The sequence below is a fragment of the Palaemon carinicauda genome, chromosome 27 (genome assembly GCF_036898095.1).
Source record: "Palaemon carinicauda isolate YSFRI2023 chromosome 27, ASM3689809v2, whole genome shotgun sequence".
NCBI classification, from domain to species: domain Eukaryota; kingdom Metazoa; phylum Arthropoda; class Malacostraca; order Decapoda; family Palaemonidae; genus Palaemon; species Palaemon carinicauda.
Window position 1 is genome coordinate 34518388 of NC_090751.1, and position 12500 is coordinate 34530887.

General features: G+C 33.2%; 1 protein-coding gene across 3 annotated transcripts in view; it reads right to left on the reverse strand.

Moving 5' to 3' along the window:
- Positions 1 to 12500, reverse strand: part of lovit (loss of visual transmission) — an 80949-nt gene that overhangs the window by 62261 nt on the left and 6188 nt on the right. The window lies entirely within an intron of this gene.

Sequence of the window (12500 nt, forward strand, 5' to 3'; positions counted from 1 at the left end):
CAGTATCCTGTGACACTACCACAATATGTTCCGCGGTTGAATTGACTATGCTTAATACCATACGGGTATCTGCTTCCTCATGGTCAGACTCCATGCTATCTAACTGTATGCCCAAAGAGGATGAACGGACATCCATGGGGTCTTCAAATGCCCCAGAGACAACAATAATCTTATCTTGAGGTGCATTTTTGATGAGAGTATCACCAAGGAGCTGCTGCAGAGCAATCTTGTTATCATTTATGCTCAAAAAGCTTTTGAAGTTGTCACCTTGAGGCAGGTTTACTTCTGGGGAAATTACTTTTGGCACCGCTTTGCGTTTTTGTTTTCTTTTTCCTTGTTTGTCTTTGGATTTAGAGGCCCTAGCACTTCGTGTGTCATCTTTGATGGAAGTTCCATCATAGCGGTCCATCACAATGTCTATCCTTGTGCTTGGAAACTTATATACCCCCTTGCAGTACTCTGTAGCAAATTCTCCGAATGTACTAATCGATTTAGTTGAAACCCTGTAGACATACGCCATCCCATCAACAACATGCTGTGAAGAAGTGGGGTCTATTTGGGGAACAATTTGGGAAGGCTGAACTTTTGCAGTTTCACAAATGTTGTTGACTAGATCTGACTTGTTTCCTTTCCTCATGGTCTTATCTGTATAAAACAGTGCAATGGGGACAGACATCATTTCTGAGCCACCATACATTATGGCCATGAATACATACAGACCTTCAGGTACTGATGCATATGCATTCTCCTCTGTAAGTTCGGCTTTCTTATTTGGAGTATGCTGTAGTATCAAATTCCTTAAATATAGTGCAACATGAACCATCTGGACCATTTCATTTTCATTATATGCAGGTAGTTTCAAAGCATGTTCATCAATAGAACCAGTGTTCAAAATTTCACAGACATCTACCTGGGATAACGAAGAAGAGATAAGGAGATCATCTTCAAGTTCTGTACCTTGGCGAGGAATAATAGTTATATCAGGCAAGAGTTTTGTAAGTTTGTACTTAAAGAATGCACGTCTTGATTCATAATAATAAGGTACCACCAAAGACTGTTCATTACATAGGTCTTGAAATCGACTCCAGCATTCAGATACTAAAACTGCTTGACCCCGACACGTGCGCCATTGAATTTCCAGTTTCAGTTGATTGAATATAGCGTTATGAGAAGCTTGGCTTATGCTACTTTCCTCACTGCATACTGTTACACGAGCTCGATTACGTAAACATAGTGAGTGATAAAGGACATCACCAGCTATAGCATCCCGAGCAGATTCCAATCTTGCCATAAGTTCAAAATCACCCATAGCAATGTTTTGTAACTTTTCGTGCATACTGAATGTTCTGGCACATGACAGCTCACCACTTTCTACCCCAGAACAACATAACACACAGTGAGTGCCCTTTATGTAAGTTTTGGCCTGACTTCTAAGGAATACTCTTCCAGAATTATCCAAACCACCCATGTCCATATCAGTAGCGTCTGCATTATCAGAAAAACGGTCGAGTTTAAGTTTGCTCATGAAATTAGGCCTACATTCACGGTGCCATACTAGCTTGGGATGATCAGTTTCCTGAAAGATATCATCTAGTATAGCCAAAGCCACTGTTATGCAGGCTGGCCTCTCTACCTTGTTTTTCCAGAGTTCACATTGTGATTTTATGTCTTGAATATTTGTAACATCAGAAACAGGCTTATTTTTCCTAAACTTTGTCTTTGGGTCCTTCTTATCATTTTGACAAACAAAGCACTTCTGCTCATAATCAAACCGTGCTGGGCGCTTGGCCGATGACGCCATATCCCTAGTTATTATACTTCTACGATGCAGTTATTTCACAACCTATTGCTGAAATGAGAACATATTATTACCCCAAACTATCTATACTAATATAATTTATATGAAAACATCATAAACGTTGTCCTGTAAAATGAATAATCAGTTTGATTTTGTGAATATTTAAACAAAAAATGTAGAAATTCAAAAAATAAAGGGCAATGTTAACGTATACATTTTAGTGGCCATCTTGAATTTAAGACTACACAAATTCATAAAATCAATAAAATTACTTGAAATAGACTCGTTTAGTCCCAAACAGTAAAAACAGATAATTTTGTTCAATGAAATGGACAAAATATTGTTATCTTCGCAGAAATGGTACGAAATGGCGGCCATCTTTAAATGGACGCCATTTTGAGCCATTTCTGTTCATTTTTCGCTTTGGCACCATGTTGCAATGGATTTGTCATGTCAAAATCTCCCAAGATAGAAAATTTCATAATTTTGGCAGAAAAACTACCACCCCAATGGAATTTTTAGTTTTGGACCCTGACTACCATCCCCGACCCCCACTTGGCCAGCAACTCTCCCCCCCCCCCCCCCCACTCAGTTCCCATCTCTCGTCATCTAACCCCTCTGGTAGTAGGGAAACCTTTTGTATTTGTAATTTTTGTTTCTTAAATTTTCATTGATCATTTATTTTCACCTTTTTTATTATTAAGGTTGGATATATATACTTTTTCATCCCACCTATTATTCATACGAGTTCTTTATCGTCATTCTTTTTCATATTACTTATATGAAAATAAATATTTGAAAGTTTTGTGTCGCAGAAAACAATGAATATTGGACTCGGTTGATTTAATATGATTTCATATGAATCTATTTCAATAATAAGGGAATAGAGATGACATATTTTTGCCAAGAATCATGAAAAAGAGAGGATTTGGATTTGCATAAAAGTCAATTCTTTAAGAAGTCCTCTTTTAAATTTAATTTGTTCTTTACGACCATAGACTTGGTTATTGCTAATTGCCTCGAAGAATTTTAAATCTTCGCTAGGAAATATTGTCTGATTGTTCGTGTGCTTAAATGATAAAGGCATATTGAAGCAAAAACACACCTGAGTCATGACATTGCGGTTGCATATCTCTCTATTTCGAAGTTACTACTGTACTGTATTCATAATTGTTTTAGTTTGGAAGCCTTAGAAGTTCACCTCATACTGTATGCTGCCTTTTTTGTTTCTTTCTTTGTTCTCACAATTCTTACTTTCTCTCATGTATCTCACATTTGTCTGCATCAATATCAGTAAGGGAGGAAATTATTAGAAAATTGATAAAATGCTTAAGAAATTCTATTCTCTAAAGCGCCATATTGTCTTTTTCTTGTGTGTTTGAAATTAAAACTTTAGCTGTGCTATGTTAGAAATTAAAAGCATACTTTAGTGACAAACATATTAATAAATTGAGAGATAAGAGCTTACAGATCATTAAATTGCCTCAGCTATTGCCTTTTAGCGATCTATATTCGTCTTTTATGATCAAAATCATGCATGCACTTTGACTTAGCCATTAATTAAAAAAAGTTTAAAGGTAACTCGTGAGCGGCTTAAGCAATGGACAGGGACCAGTCATTACACTTGTGCACAATATCCGAGATACCTAACAAACGACTAAATGTAGTAATGGAAGCATCAGAAAATGGAATGTTTAAATTTTGCTATCATGGTTTAACTCTCTACTCTGACAATATTATGATCACAATAATAGCTAGAAAAAGGAAAAACTGTCCAAATTGAATGGAAAGGTTGCTCACTTATGGGTTTATATGAAGGGCTACTTACGTGCACGAGCTCACTCACTTAACAACATTGATTGCCACCGAGAAAGATCAGAGATATCAATATATATAAGACTAAACATATGGATATCCTGAAAAGGCAAAATTCTGTACACATATATGCCCATATGAAGTCTGTTAAATAGGCACTATTGAAGGAAAGGAAGGTAAACTAACTAAGAAAAAACATGATGAAGAGAAATATAAATAAGGAAGACAAAACTAGAAAGACCTCTTTGCACCATTCATTATACATAAAAATTAATATTCAATTTGTATATAAATGATAAGATAGAAAACGCTTATAACCGCATGTAATATGTTGGCAAAGGCAGCCAACCGTTGAGATACTACCCCTGGAGAATTGTTGCGTTCTTTGACTAGCCAGATAGTACTTCATTGGACCCCTCTCTGGTTACAGCTCATGTTTCCTTTGTCTACACATACACCGAATAGCGTGGCCTATTTTTTACACATTCTCCTCTTTCCCATACACCTGACAACACTAAGCTAACCGAAAAATTATTCTTCCCTCAAGGGGTCAACTACTGCATTGTAATTTTTCAGAGGCTGCTTTCCACTTCGCAAGAGTAGATGAGACTCTTTAGCTATTGTCAGCAACTGTTCTAGTAGAAGGACACTCCCAAATCAAACCGTTGTTCTGTAGTTTTGGGTAGTGTCAAAACCTCTGTACCATGGTATTCTACTGTTTGGGTTAGAGTTCTCTTGCTTGAGGGTACACTCAGGCCCATCATTCTTTCTGTTTCCATATTTTCTTTCCTCACTAGCCTGTTTCCTTTTGGAGCCCTTGGGTTTATATTCTCTTTTTCTAAGTAGGGGTTTAGCTTGGCTAAGCAATGATAATAAAGGGTGAGAGAGAGGTCTGTGCAGTTGGCTCACACCTGCATTAATGCTTAGTAGATTCGTACTGATAGAAGGGATTTCGTTTGATAGTTTAAGAAATGGAAATTACGCCATTATCCAAGAATTGCCTTTTCAAAGCATGAAGCGTGAAGTAAAAGATAATGATTGGAAAAGTATTAAATTAAAATCTCATGATAGAGACGACAGGCGATACTAACCGAGGATCTTTGCGTCAATAGCCTAGGAGGAAATGATGACCATGAAGATGGTATTTCCTAATTGAAAAATAAAACGAAACGAGCGCTCTGACTACCGTAAAAAAACGATGCGATATATATATATATATATATATATATATATATATATATATATATATATATATATATGTATATATATATGTATATATATATATATATATATATATATATATATATATGTATATATATATATATATATATATATATATATATATATATATATATATATATTATATGAATATCCTTTGAGTGTTATTTCTCTATAAGAATTAAAAACATTAACGAACTGAGCGTAACTCTGCAGTTGTCTCTCACTCTTCCTCGATTTATTCAGACTACATCCGTGACCCTTCTTTTTATTGTAGTATCTTTTTTTTTTTTTTTTGTATCAGGGGAAGGGAGTCGATGTATTGTGTCATCGGAGGTCTGTTGTTTGTCCCTCTACTCCTTGTTTGTTTTTCTCTTTGTCCTTATATTTTTTATCGTTTTTTTTTTATTGGTCCCTCTTCGTCAGCTCATCCATTCGCCCAGATAACCATGAAGAGAAACTGCCATTCTATTATTATTTGATTATGCTAACTTATATCGTAGCGAATTATGAACGGGAATTACAATTATACACAACTGTTGACAACTCGGAGCTTTAATGGTTTATCTAAAAGTCTGAGATACTTTATTAATATAACTGTATAGAGATTAGTTTGCATGGGAGTAGAACATGTTGAGGACTGGGTGATTGGGGTGGATCTGGTTTGGAGTGTAGGACTTCTGAGCTTTATAATTTATGAAATATGCTAGCATATAATTATTTTCCCATGTCAAAATATTAAAATGGCTTTGCTACGAAGATAATTTTAAGATAGAAGTTATCTTGATCTTTATAACGCTTATATCTTCTTGAGGAACTTCCTAACCATTTTGATGACATTAAGTAACATTCAATATTTACTAAATCATTGTCAAATATGACGTAAAGTTTTATCTCTTTAATATTCAAATAGTTTTGCCAAGGCATTTTGGTATCAATTCTCAGGTTCATTTAATTTACAATAATTTCCAAAGTTTATTCATTACTGTTAGTAATACCTGTAGACATTAATGTCTCGCCAGGACCCATTGCCATAATATGTGCAAGCGTTTGGTATATACTTAACCGAGTGTGAAAATGCTTCTTCTTTCACTTAGATTTAGAAATGAAATTCTTAAATTTTCCCAGGAGACTCATTTGTTTCTTGTATAAAGGCAAGTCAAGACTGCCAATCTTAAAATGTGATGTTCCTTCAAGCAAGTACCTTTGCTATTAAAAGGGTCGATAAAAAGAATGGGTGGTCAAGAACTGAGTGGTAATGTTATTCATTTTTTCATTATTAGTATAATGAATGCATTTATTTGATTATTGAAAAGGTTGAAAACTTGCAATTCAACAGAAGCCACTAATGCGTGATCACTGGCCATGGGCTCGTGGTGGCTCTAGCTAAGCATGGCTGTCACGTGGTTAGCTTAACGCCCAAGTAAGATGTTTGCAAAAGGTACTTTTCGTTTGCTTTTTCATAGTCTTGAAACCTAATTAAAACGTAATTTTTATTATTTCATCCTATTCGTCTTCAGCAACGAACAAAAAACTATTCCTTGGGAACTAATATATAAGATTTTGGATATTTTGTATGTTTATATTTTGGTCATCTCTATTCTCTATATCAACTCACTAGCTAAATCTATATTTGAATACCCTTATTTTGATAGAATATCAAACAATAAGACATAAGTATTTTACTTAAGCACCCAAGATGATTCTTCCTAACACGTGAAATGTAAAATTTCTCAGAAATTATGTTTAGGGATGGATATCGAGGTTTTTTTTTTTTTGATAATGTTCCTGGTACTTTTTATATAATCTTTCTTTATATCTGCTCTAGATTGGATTTATGACCTTATCGTCGTTAAAAGAGCAATTCGACTTGATCAGATGCCTTGTATCTTACCATCACCTGAAGTTTCTTTAAATGTTATGACAGTACCAATCTTTAACTGGTCATTCATCTCAGCTAACGGTTTTTATTTATTTTCTTGAATAGTGATGTATTCCAAACTGTATGTGAATTCTTTAATACTGAGTAGCTCAATCTATTTTACTTTATTTATTATTATTTTTTTATTAGGCTGCTTCTGTAATGGAGCCCTTGAAGGTCGTATCGTTAAGATATTCAGATTGGGGTTAAAATTAGGATGACAATAATGAAAATAGTAATAATATAAATTTGAAACTTCTTTTATAAGTGATTAGCGGTGGAGTGCAGGAATACGTGTTGAGGGCTTCCTCATTTTAAATTGATCAAAACTATCATTCTTATTGAAATTATTTTCGTTTTAATTTAAAAACCACTAAAAGAAACTATAAAGTTCTCAATGAACCAGCATCACGGGTGGAAAAGTGGAACACTTATTTGTCCAGCGTGTGGATATGTAAAAGAAAAGGATGAAGATTGGGTAAGATGTGAATGTGCGTAGTGGCACCAAGAAAAGCGTTTTTCTAGATGGGATCGAAGATGTTAGAATTAAGCAAATAAAGGGCCCTTGTATGAATCATATTGATAAACTGAATTTGATAGCGAAAGAGAATTCAAAGAAGGAGATAGTGATGATGATTGAAATGATACGGGGAATCGAGCGGCGAGATGATGTTCTTGTTTAGTAAAAAATATATGAAGATCCAGGTGGCTAAGCAATCTTGCCCGGTGGCTTCAACTTAAAAATTTATAATTCTATAGGGAAAGTTTGGGTTATTTGGAGTTAACTCGAGAATTGATAATCTCAGAAAAAATATTTAGTTATTGGATTTATCTATGAAAATATGTCTACTCAAATGAAAAAGTCAACTTGGAATGATAGAGATTAAGGAAAGATCCAGTTAGTTATAAGCTCTGTTAAACATTTGTATTTAATAAACGGTAAATGCCTGGCAACATTCATGCCAGGATTTTTACCGTTTTAAGATCAGATATATTGACGTAAAAAAGTGTGATATTACGGTCACCAACCTGTAAAAGCTAATAACAAAGTAAGATAGAATTAATGCACAGAAGAATAATCAAATTGTTGATACGAGGTCGACATCATGTTGAAATGTCTTGTGTGTGTGTGTGCGCGCGGAGTTAGTAGAGATGATTCAGTGAATAGAATAAAGGACATGGTAGAGTATGCACTTACAAAAAAGAAATGTGAAACTGAAACCAATGATTAGGACCTTTAACGTTTATAATGTAGAGGACGATGTAGATAATGAACTAGTTGACAGAAATGGTTATATGACGGTTCTTATTTACTCATACCAGGCTCGTCAACAAGAAGAGAAGACGATGTATTGACGAGCTTAGAAAATTTGCGGGTATAGCCTGTCGTAGAAAGACCATAAACAGACAAGAGTGGAAGGACATGTCTGAGGCCTTTGTACTGCAGTGGATTATCAACGACTGATGATATATATATATATATATATATATATATATATATATATATATATATATATATATATATATATATATATATATATATATATATATATATATATATATATATCAAGTAAGCCATATATTTTTGATACATTAATGTTTGGATTCTCTTAAAGACCTCGGGATCAGTGTCCCAGGCGAAATCACACAAAGACAACAGCTTCTGACATTGACATACCACTTGGCCACGAAAAAAGATAAAAGTCACTGACAATTCTTTTGTACTTATACCTGTCAAATTCAGGTTATTTGTACTTAGAATTGAAATCAACCCATCTTCACCATCGTAGCTAATTGGTATGTTTGTGACCTGGCATTCGATTAATGATAAATTTTGCACATTTAGACGTGTTTTTTCATATTCAAATAAGCCATATATTTTTGATACATTAATGTCTAGATTTTCTTATATATATATATATATATATATATATATATATATATATATATATATATATATATATATATATATGTGTGTGTGTGTATATATATATATATATATATATATATATATATATATATATATATATATATATATATATATATATACATACATATATATATATAAGAAAATCTAGACATTAATGTCTAAATTTTCTTATATATATATATATATATATATATATATATATATATATATATATATATATATATATATATATATATATAGTGTGTGTGTGTGTGTGTGTGTGTCTGTTCGAGAGTACGCTGGATGATGGACTATGAACAATTGCATGGCAAATATGACGAGTAGAGGCAGCCATAATAATTCACAGGAACCCCGAGAAGTTAAGACGTTCCTTTGGCTTTGCGAGCCGAGACGGCCGTTCATCTCTGGGGGTCTCTGGCGGCTGAGTCCCTTTCGTTGTAACGACGGCCTTATGCCGTGAGATACGGAGTCTCGGGAAATGATTTGTTTAAAAGGAGGATGTGGATCATGATTGCCTCTGTCACATTTCTTCTGGTTTTCTCTGCTATCCCCTGATGGACTTCGCTTGGGAAAAGACTTGAGGGCGGAGTTTATGGGAGTTTTGTTTGTTTGTTTTGCTCTTGTTTACCCGTTTTGTCTTTATTGTTTCATAAGGAAAAGGAAGGTCATTCAAGTAAGTGAAACATTATGATGAGACGAATTTACCTGTTGGTCTGAGGTCTTATGGTTTTACTTTTTTGTTTAGAATATTCTTTGTTATCTTGATAAGATCACTTCATCAGTTGTCTTGTCTCTTATTGTATTTTGATACTTATCAGAGCTAAAAAAAAAATCATATATAATATTTCAGTTCCCAAAGTGTGTATTAGGGTATTATACTGATGCAAATATTCTACTGTATGTTTTTAAAACATCAAGGCTAAGTTATATTTTGCTCAAAGTAATTTGACAAGTAAGATTTTGCTTTTTTTTTTTTTTATTAATATGCATCCGCAGAAAATTTAGTTTTTTCAATGATGTATCTAGTATCTCAGTTGAGCTAAGAGGAAAGTTAAAACAAGAACTCTTTATTCTTCTTAAATGATATTTCAATATTGATCAGTGGTATTGCCTATTTTTTATAAAAGGAAGTAGGAATTAAGCAATTTGACCCAAATATAAACTTGCATGTCTCGTGTCAGAAGGCGATACATATGTACAGTTGGAATCAAAAGAACGCCGACACTCTGGGGAAATCGTTCGTCAGATGTCTCTAGTGTTCCCATGACAAAACAGATAAGGTGTTGCTCTTCTTACTACTGCTATGAAATGGGTGGAGCCTTCTCCAACCTTAGTGAACCAAAGACAGAAAAGGGCTGTCTTTGTTAGGAAAAAACATACAAAAGTTACAAATCGGGTTGCCATATTTCAATTCTTTATTATCATTTGACGTCTCAAAGATCCAGTGCAAATACAAAACACACACATTATATATATATATATATATATATATATATATATATATATATATATATATATATATATATATATATATATATATATATATCTATATATATATATCTATATATATATATATATATATATATATATATATATATATATATTTATATATATATATATATATATATATATATATATATATATATATATATATATATGTGTGTGTGTAATACCAATTTTCGTGCCATTTTCTCGGACCAGGGTTCGATTCCTCGGCCGACCAGAAGTTATTATCTTTTGGGTTGATTCCCCCTTGGTTCTCTGATCCCGAGGTATAAAGAGAATCCAGATATTAAGGGAGTATAATATATGGCTTATATAAATATGAAAAACACATCTAAATGTGCAAAATTTATCATTATATATATAATATATTTAAAATATATATCTATCTATCTATCTATCTATCTATCTATCTATATATATATATATATATATATATATATATATATATATATATATATATATATATATATATATGTGCGTGTGTGTGTATGTGTGTGTGCGCGTGTGTGTGTAGAAATCACAAAAGCTAACACGCGATGAGCATAAAATAATTAAGTATTATAGCCACGAAAGGAAAAATGAAAACACAAACTCAGTTCTCCTTTTGTGACTATAATAAATAAATAAATACATATATATGCATACATATATACACACACACACACACACACACATATATATATATATATATATATATACATATATACATATATATATATATATATATATATATATATTTATATATAAATATATATATATATATATATATATATATATATATATATATATATATATATATATATATATATATATATATGATAACTTGAATAAAATAGCAGACAGCTTAAGAGCTCAGAAGTCAGTGGTCTTTAAAAAAACAAAGGAAAAATAGCATTTGTGTCTACACCTCCATAAGCATCAACATCCATGAAGAGTGTCTTAATTCTATATGACTTAAATGCTAAACTAGTTAATTTAGCCTTAGAAATACAGGAATGAGGAAGATCTAGCCTCTCAATAATCTACTTAGTCTGTTATGGTCAGCTATATCAAAACGTAATTATACGAAATCCCCTTTAATGTTTTATTCCCCCATAAATTAATTTATCATAGAAATTAGCAACATAGTAACAGGTAAGAAAATAATACCCAGCAAGCACACACACACACACACACACACACACACACACACACATATATATATATATGTATATATATATATATATATATATATATATATATATATATATATATATATATATATATATATATATATACACACGTGTGCTCGTGTGTGAAGGTACCCCGTTCCTACTCTTCCCGTAAGCTAACTTTCGTTTTGACATTCCGATTGCGTATCAATCTTTTAGGGTTCCTGATGAAGGGCAACAAACTCTTTCCTCAGAGTTTTCGTTTGGCCAGTTCCTCTCCTCCAGCCGTTGCGCTTCTTAGTCGTATTTCTTTTGACGAACATCTTGAAGTCGTTTACTAACGACGGAACCCAATTGAACCATTGATCCCTTTGCAATTAAAATATCCTTTTTATAATGACTGTAAGAGGTCTCGTGTCTCAAATTACCTCTCCTGATGATGATAATTTAGATTGACCCGCCTATATACAAGGCGGACCACGGCCCCTTGTGTTGGCAGCCCGTAAGGGGAATGGAGCGCTGGTTATATCTTTTAAAAGCTGTTACTTGTGTGGGAAGACAGATGATGGTGAGTCTGACACAAAATGACGACCGAAGCTGGAGCCCAAAGTTCAAATCCGGGGCGCAGTAAACCAAAAATCTCCAATCCCAAACCCGTTCCTTCGTCAGTCCTAGACAATTATTTTTCTTATAAGCACATGCTAACAGGAAGACGTCCAATTGGAGTGTCTCTCCTTAGAAGTTCTTCCTTTTAGAGGAAAATAAATTACTTCAGATTGAAGAATTTCAGCTTTCTCTGGTCCTTCAATATTCTCTACTTCTGTGTAGTTTCCGCCTTATTCTGCACAATCTTTATTTCTGGATCTTCAACATTATGGACTTTACTTTCTCATTCCAAATCCGCACAATTGTAAAGTGATCTACAAATAATAACTGGTTCTCCTTTTCGGATTCTTTATTTCTTCTCTCCCGTTCTCCTTCCTGTCTCCCTCTTCTTCCTGTATTTTCTGTCCGAATCCTTTCAAATAAATATGATATTAGTCTTCAAGATTCTTGTTTTGCTTTTCATGAATGCCTTCCTGATTCCACTTGTCGTTGATCCCTTTCTTCTCAGAAGAAAGAAGTCTTCAAAACAAGAATCTTGAATACTTCTTCTTTCTC